Source organism: Nelumbo lutea, chromosome 1, assembly GCF_056320005.1.
Source record: "Nelumbo lutea isolate HS-2025 chromosome 1, American lotus-T2T, whole genome shotgun sequence".
NCBI lineage: Eukaryota > Viridiplantae > Streptophyta > Magnoliopsida > Proteales > Nelumbonaceae > Nelumbo > Nelumbo lutea.
In genome coordinates this window covers 214,509,960-214,517,881 of record NC_142684.1, presented here as the reverse complement: position 1 = coordinate 214,517,881, position 7,922 = coordinate 214,509,960, and the positions used below count along the sequence as shown (strand labels likewise).

At 36.8% G+C, this 7,922-nt stretch overlaps 2 non-coding genes across 2 annotated transcripts; both read left to right on the top strand.

Annotated features, from left to right (window-relative positions):
- The first annotated feature begins 753 nt into the window (after positions 1 to 753).
- Positions 754 to 892, top strand: LOC148880904 (small nucleolar RNA snoR77). Its single transcript, XR_016106427.1, has one exon. It is a non-coding gene; the product is annotated as a small nucleolar RNA snoR77 (small nucleolar RNA).
- Positions 893 to 1,602: 710 nt separating this feature from the next.
- On the top strand, positions 1,603 to 1,692 carry LOC148880903 (small nucleolar RNA snoR1). The gene has a single exon (XR_016105976.1). It is a non-coding gene; the product is annotated as a small nucleolar RNA snoR1 (small nucleolar RNA).
- The last annotated feature ends 6,230 nt before the right edge of the window (positions 1,693 to 7,922 follow it).

Here is a 7,922-nt window from a genome sequence, read left to right as displayed (position 1 = left end):
GGGTCAGACCTGGGCTTATCTTAAGCCCAATTCAACCCATTCGACTTGCACCCCTATAAATCATGGATTACTAGTAGAGGGATAAATCAGGCTGTGTTGTCCGTGGCCTGACATGACATAGCACGACCATGCAAACTATACTGGGCTTGGAGTTTCGGGACCAAGCCAGCCTGATCTAATCCACGGCTCGGCCTGACCCAAAGGCTTGACCCATGATCCAGCCCAGCCCGTGGGATGGCATGACATGATAGGGGCCCGCATGGACTCGGGTCGGCCCAGCAATGCCCGTTTTACAGGAGAGCTGTCAATTGTAATTGGGTCTATTGCATCAGAGCCAATGGTCTCGATTAATCGGGTCGGCCCTAATGATTCTGATTTCTGCAGTCTGCATCTGCACATTTATTTATTTATTCGATACCGGGCCCGCCCAGACATGATTACAGCCATTAGATCCGATCAGTTGACACATAATCCATTAATCCTACCGCTTCAACACGAAGCGGAAAACTTGAAACCCTACGTCGCGCCTCAAAACCCTAAGGCCAAAACCCAAAATCCTAGTTATAAACACGCCTTCTCCATCCTTCAGCCTCGTAAAAAACTTCTCAACAGAGGAGTCGACCCAGACTTCCTCTCCCTCTCCGTTCTACTCTAGTTCTAATCTTTCTTATTTCTTTGCGATGTTGCTTTGTTGATTGTTGATGTCGATTTTTGTTTCCGAAAGAAGGAAATTTTTGCATCGAGCAGACATTCAGGCAGCCCTTTTGCGAATGAACATGGCAGGGGAGGTGTTATTCTGCTCGCATATCGATTCTTTTGCTCTTCAGACTTGCTGAGTTGGGTTATCGTATAAGCCCTACGCTGAAGCTGGTCTAGTAAGCCTAAGTACATTTATCACTTCTGTGATGGCTGCGATCGTAGTTTAGATCCAACTAGTTCACTTTCTTCTTCTTTTTCTTCTTCTTCTTCTTCTTCTTCTCACAGAGATCCCTCCCCCAGCAACGGTCAGAGTTCACCATCTCGATTAGAGAAAGGTGAATCTTTGTATTATGTCAAAAACCATATTTCTTCTTTCTTTATTATGTTTTTTCTTCGTTCAATCTTAGTTTCCTGGTTTGGTGCTCTGTCTTATAATGTTCCTTTAGTTGGGTTTTTCTTCTCATTTCCAATACAAATGCCCAAAGGTTTTTTTTTTGTTTGATTTAAGAAATTTCCTAAAACACTGGTCGATTACATCTTATGCTCAATTTAAGGGTGGAAAAATGGGAACCTCAGCTCGGTCAAACTGGAATTTGTTTGAGCAGTGGATATTCATCTTAGTCACTATTTGCAAATGATTCTTTATACGGTCTTGGTTAATCTTCTATTTTCTTTGAGTATTAACATTTGAAAAATTCTCTTGAGATACCTATTTGCAAAGGAGAAATTTTTGGTTTAAAACCTGAATTCGCTTTACCGCTTCCTTCTCATTCTGTCAACAGATCAACTCAATAAAAATCTTCAATGCCTTATATGCTTTGTATTTTGTGATATATCGGAACTTGTTTATAGTCTCTCTCGTTGTGCCCATCTAATCATTAACCTCTATTGTCAATGGTGGGGGGCAAAGATGAACAGTGCTACTTCTGACACCTCTTGTATGAGAAGAGTTTGAATACTCTTCCTTGAGCACAGTAAGCAACTCTCTGAGCCCCAACCAAGACAAACTTATCTGCTTATCCATGTGTTGCTGTTAAAGAGGAGAATGCGTTGGTTCAACTATGATTAGTTTGTTTATAATTCTGCCACTCTTTAGTTTTTCTTGGCCTATTCTATTTTATTTTGATCGCTTTTTTGTGTTGAGTTTTGGATTTGACTATGTAATAAGATGTATCTGTTAGTTTAAATATGAATTCAAATCTCATCTAATTTCAACAGTCTATAACTATACATGAATTGAGTGGATCTACCCATTTTTGATCTGATAATAGCTGATTTAATTATAAGATTTTATATTCTTATATGAACATTTCGAGTCTTTTAATGAGGTGGGCTTAAATGTTTTATCTTTAAGTAAGGGTCACATGATAAAGTTTCCTAGTATTCATTTTCAGTTCTTTTCAATCAACGATGCGTAATATCAATGGTATTTTTTTAATATAAAAAATAATGTTTTGATATTTTTAGATTAATTTATTTATTGCATTCGATATTCGGAATGAACTTATCTTGATTCCTTCCTAATCTGATTGATGATCTTTAATTTGAATCTGCCTGTTGGATTGTACAGTGAAAATTTGGATTTTTTTCTTATAAGTTAATGCCTATGATATTTCTAGTGTTGTGTTCCTGTTGGATTGTTGTTTCTTTGTTCCAGGAATCAAAACATTGATACGCCTGATACCAATATGTCGGTGTTGGTGCGTGTCAATATAGCCTATATTCTAATTTTATTATTTATTTATTAGTTTATCTGGGATGTATTAAAAACGCTTTGTGTATGTGTATTCATGTTGTTCCCTGATTAGTAATACGGATATCATATCTATATTTTTTCTCACTAAAAGAATTGAATCCTCGTTAATTATTGCTGAATGCTTACAAATGTGGGAAATAAAGATCATTCAAATTTGGAACTCTTTATTGAACATTTACAATTTTGTTTATTGGTTGCTCATGTCAGCTCTGACTGTTTTGGATTTGAGACCAATGTTCAAAAAAACTGACAGGGAACCGGGACTGCTTTGGGTTAGTGGTTTGACCATCCGAATGGATGGTCCATTGCAATTTGAAAATAAAAAATAAATAAAAATGGTTAAAAAATGGCTGGGTTAATGGTTCAACTGAAATGTCAGTGGCTTGCTGATCAAGTGAATGGTTTTTATCAAAGGAATTAGTATGAAATGGAATCAGTTGCCTTGATGATTTTCAGGCCATCAAAAGCCTTCGAATATCAAGGGGTTTATTTATCAAATTCAGGATTGATTATGATTTTTTAAAGGGTTAATTATTAAATCCAGGGTTTCACATGGGAGGTTAGTTATTTCAGAAATTACAAGGGAGTTATGATTATTTAGGAAGAACATTAAGGGAGGTTTAAGTCTTTTAATCCTATTCTATTATTGTCCAAAGAACTTTTGACATTGTTTTATTTACAACCTTTCCATTACTTAAATGTCATCCAATGAACTTTTGACATTTTAATGCTTTTAAATGTCATCCATATCCTCCTTGAATGGTTGTTCGTATTATCGTATATACCCCTTTTTCACTTGCCCTTGTATTAAATTCCGCTAACAGCACTTGTGGGAAAAAAAGGGTCGAGGGGGCAGGGAGAAGTTATTAATAGTGCTTGGCACTGAATACCAACAAAAATGGTTTAGTAAAGAGAATCATGTGAATTAGAATTTTTGTGTATTCATTCTCTAGAGTCCCATTAATTTTCAATTGGCTTGTTATTAATGGCTTGGATTATGATTATAATGTTAGTTTTAAGAAAAAACTAATGTCTCACTAAAAAGTTATTAATGGCTTGGATTTTTCCCTCGTTGTAATGTTAGTTTTAACAGAATTAAACTTAAGTGTATATTTCTAAAAGTTCAGGGTATTAAAATGTCTTACTAAAAAGTTCAAACCCTTGAGCACTTTCCTGAACAATATACTTTCTGTAATTTAACTCTTATTTTGTATTAACTTTTGTAAAGAAAATACAGTAATTCAAAATTCGGATTGAATTGATCAGTCTTCCTAGAGATAAATGACATTATCAAAATCAAAATGACAGGTGGTTTCCCTCCAGAATAAATGGATTTAAACTTTAGACATTGTTAATGAGCACCACATAATAGGAAGGGCAAAATTGGAAGCTAAGTTACTGTTCATAAGAACAAGGTTGGGTAATTCAGCAAATTTTCTGTTTCTATCAACTTGAGATAATGGATGGGGTGTACAGATGTAATGATTTCATAAAGTTTGGACGATAGCGTTATTTTCATAAAACATGGTATTGAACCACAAGTCATAAAATACAGGAAGGAGGTTTCAGCAACCTTATTTCACCAACCTGCCGTATCATAGCTCTGTGCTGAAAAAATAACAGAAAGCAGACGTACAAAAATTCAAAGTTACTTTAAGCCTAATTCTGATACATCTGTATATACCCTTGATTTCCAAGGGTAAGTATAACAATAATACTTTTATGCTCCAATAGAAAGAAATGGAATCCAACTGATACTATTATTTCTTTAATAAAGTATTTTTGGCTTGGTAAATTTGGTCATTTCTTGTTTTAGTGGGAGATTGTTGTATTTGAAAGAATGGTAGGATTCATTTAATGGACGCCATAAAGGTTACGGAATGGGTGGGCGAATTTTAAAAGTTTTCTATCTTCTTTCAACTGGGAATCATATTTCTTAAATTTAGAATACAATATTCAAGGATCTTACTTGAACCATAATCAAACTAGATCTGTATCAAAAGATAAATAGGAGGAATATACCTGATCTGGAGAAGCAGTATCTTCCAAAGTTAGTGTTCACACCCAAAGAATGCTTCAAGATCCGTTCCTGCTGAAAATGACACAATTGTGGATGGAACAGAACCAGCAGGGTGTGTCTTACACACTGGATCCTTCACAAGAATTCTCTGGAAACACTAAACACTGAATCCTTTTAGTCTTTGTTGCAAGACTAATGTCAAGAACAGATTTCTTGATTTTCTTTTCTGCAAAGATCTAATCTTGCAAAAATAGATGGCGGCGGCAGGAGGAGAATTCTAAAGGTAAAAAGGCTGAATTGCCTTTTTCTTTTTCTGGAGTATGAAAATGAGATCATTTTTCAATTCGCAGGAGATATCTTATATCTCTTCAAGGTGGTTCGAAATCTGATATTTCTTTTTCTTTGTTAGGGTTTCTCCTCCTTTCTTCTTGATTAAGAATCCTCCTAATTAGGAGTTATCCCAATCCAAATCAGTATTTGGATAGAGGATAATCTTAATCCTATTTGCAGATAAAGTTAGCTTACTCCTGATCTTATCAGGAGGTTACCGGATTCAAATCTAATTTGAATTTGGTCTCCAAGAGTGGATAAGGCTAAAGGTCAAATCCTTTTACTAACATTAATCTCAGATTCGCCCCAAGGATGGGTGATCATATCAGCCCACCTCGAAATGGGCTTCTGGCCCATTAAGTGTTCAGTGTCTAATTACTTTCCAATTTACTGCCTAGATGGGCTTCTTTGTATGACGTGGGACCCAAGCATTGATCTACACACCAGCCACATGGGTTCGGTCCAGCCTTTAATACAAGGCCCAACCGAATTCACTGAAAAACTCAATGAACCCCTTGAGTCTATCATATGGACCCTATGGGCCCAACACTTACATTAAGTGGTCCCTGGGCCAAGCCATCTTATAAAAACCCAGGGACTGAGGGCAGGTGCAAGATTAGCCCATCAGGTATTATCCTCAATGGTCTTACACTTAACCTCTCAGCCCTTAATGATCAAGCACTGCCTGACAAGAGAGGACCTCTCCCTCGGTTGCAAGGAACAGTGCCACACTCTCCTCTCATATGGATCCCGGGAATTAAAACCATTTGCAAACAATTCGAAACCGTATATATATATATATACATATATATATATGTATGTATATTAATTTTGTAAAACAAAATTCCAATGATTGAAATCAACTGCCGGCAGTTTGGTTTCCATCAGAGAGAGTGCATTCCCGATCATTACCCTTTGTCCGACAAAGTGGCTGATTCTGTCACTATGATCACCCACTCAGATGAATTCTCAAACTGCCCCAACATACCCCGGTTTTGATCCCTCTAAGGATCTCACTGAATGGCATATCAAAGGCAGCCTGATCAACACCTCGTGAAGTGTCATAATCGGGTTTAGGGGTCAGGTGTAACTTTCCAGTTTTGCCCATCTATCTCCAAGGTCCAGGGCAAGACTGGAAATCTGGTCCGGTTCAAGGATTCAAGTAATCCCATACTGCATGTGCCTCGGGTCTTACCCTAATGGCTGAGACAGGCCATCCCAACACTTGGTGGCACACCAGCATCAGCCTTGGCAGGATAAATCTCCCCAGACTTATCCAACGGCTGTGAACATTTAAAACTAACATGAATCCTTATAAATGTCCAGTTTTAGGGTTTTACACAGAATTAAACCAAACAACATGAATCAAACATGCACTTTATTTATTTCCACTAAATAACAAAAGTATATCAAATCAGATTGAAGCTAAGGGCATACAAAAAACTGTCTAACAGTATTTGTGGCTTTTGTTTTACTTTTTACTGATCCTTGTTTGTTCTCTGATTATCGGCTGCCAATGAGGCAATTTTGGTAAAATTGGACAAGAAAGTAGTTTTTTCGATTTGGTTGTGGTACTACTGCATGCATGTGAAGTCCAGATCTCCTGCTTACAATAACTCTGGCCATGTTTATTACCGTCACATCGAGAGAATATCTCAAGGGGAGATAGTGTATTGTGTGTAGGCATGAGCAGAGTTCTCGTAGGCAGTAGGCAGTAGATCCGGAGTCATTGCACCTGCCAATGGGTACATATATTTCAAACTGCCGGCATGTCACTAGGTAGCCAAGCCATTATTTACACTATGCAATTTCATTTGAATTAGTACAAATCGATAATCTTTCGTTCACTTTTGCAATGGATTTATCTTTGTTTTAACTTCTATTTTCTCATTTAAAATTAAGGGTTAAATACTTAAACTACTTCAACAAATGGACACAAATCTACTTACTGTTTAAAAAATTATCTAATTTACCTTGAACATTTCTGACAATGGACAACTCCCCAGATAGAGAGAGAATTAATAGAGATTCATTCAAATCACCAGTTTTTGATTCCTTGGTGTAACTTGGGTCCATTTTTTCCTCCATTTTTGATAGCCCTCCAATGGAGACTCAAGATCTTTCTTTTCACCTATTGCTTTCTTAAGCATTCTAGGTCTGATGTAAGAGGGGATTTCATTTTTCTAATATGTTTTTTCATTTTCTTTCTTGTTTTGGTACTTCGCATCTGATTTTACAGATTGGGCGGAGATCTGGTTAGATTCCTTTGTTTTCTTCTAGAAAACCTTGTTTTTCTTTTTTTCTTCTTTACATCTCAATTCTTGTGGGTTGACTGGGAAATTCCCGCATAAGATTTTCCAACTAGCAAAGATTTTTCTTGCATCTGAAGTTTCAAAGATGTGCTTCTGGTGAATAATGTGGAGAGATCAAGAGAAGTCAGGCTTGAGTTGGAAAGATTGAGGTGAGTCAAGTTAAGGAGCCTAGCCTGCCAAACCCAGACTTAATTTGGGCATTACTGGAGATCAACTTTTCAACTTCCTAGTACCCTCTTTAAATTTTTCGGTCACCCCCTCGTCTCTCAGCGGCAGATGAAGATGACCTCGTGGCACCAAGATGACAACGTGCTATCACTGTGTGTATCTCACACTGCATTGTTTTATCTTCGTGGATAAAAATCTGTATTAAGTATTTATCTTTTTTATTTGTCAAGTAAATCTATGAAGTATTTATCTGATCCTGTTTTTAAATGGGCACTACAGCCACTCTCGTGTGTATAGAACCTATGAAAAGATAGAGAAGAAGGGCATCTTTCTTGAAGTCCCAAACCAATGTACACAAAAACTTGTGAGAAGAAATGCTACATTAGGGTAACTATACTAATGGTTTGGCTAATTGATTTGGTGTATCCCTATTGTTTGAAAATTGATTGATGCCACCGCTATTGTGACAATTGACTAGCTCTATTCATATTGTTTGTATCCATTAATATTCTTATGGTTTGTATCCATTAATATACAAGTGATGTGTATTTTTTTAAAACCCAATTTTACCTTTATCATCTTCTTCCTTTCAATAGCAATCGAGTTGGTTCGGTGCTTAACCTGCCTCTGCATTAGC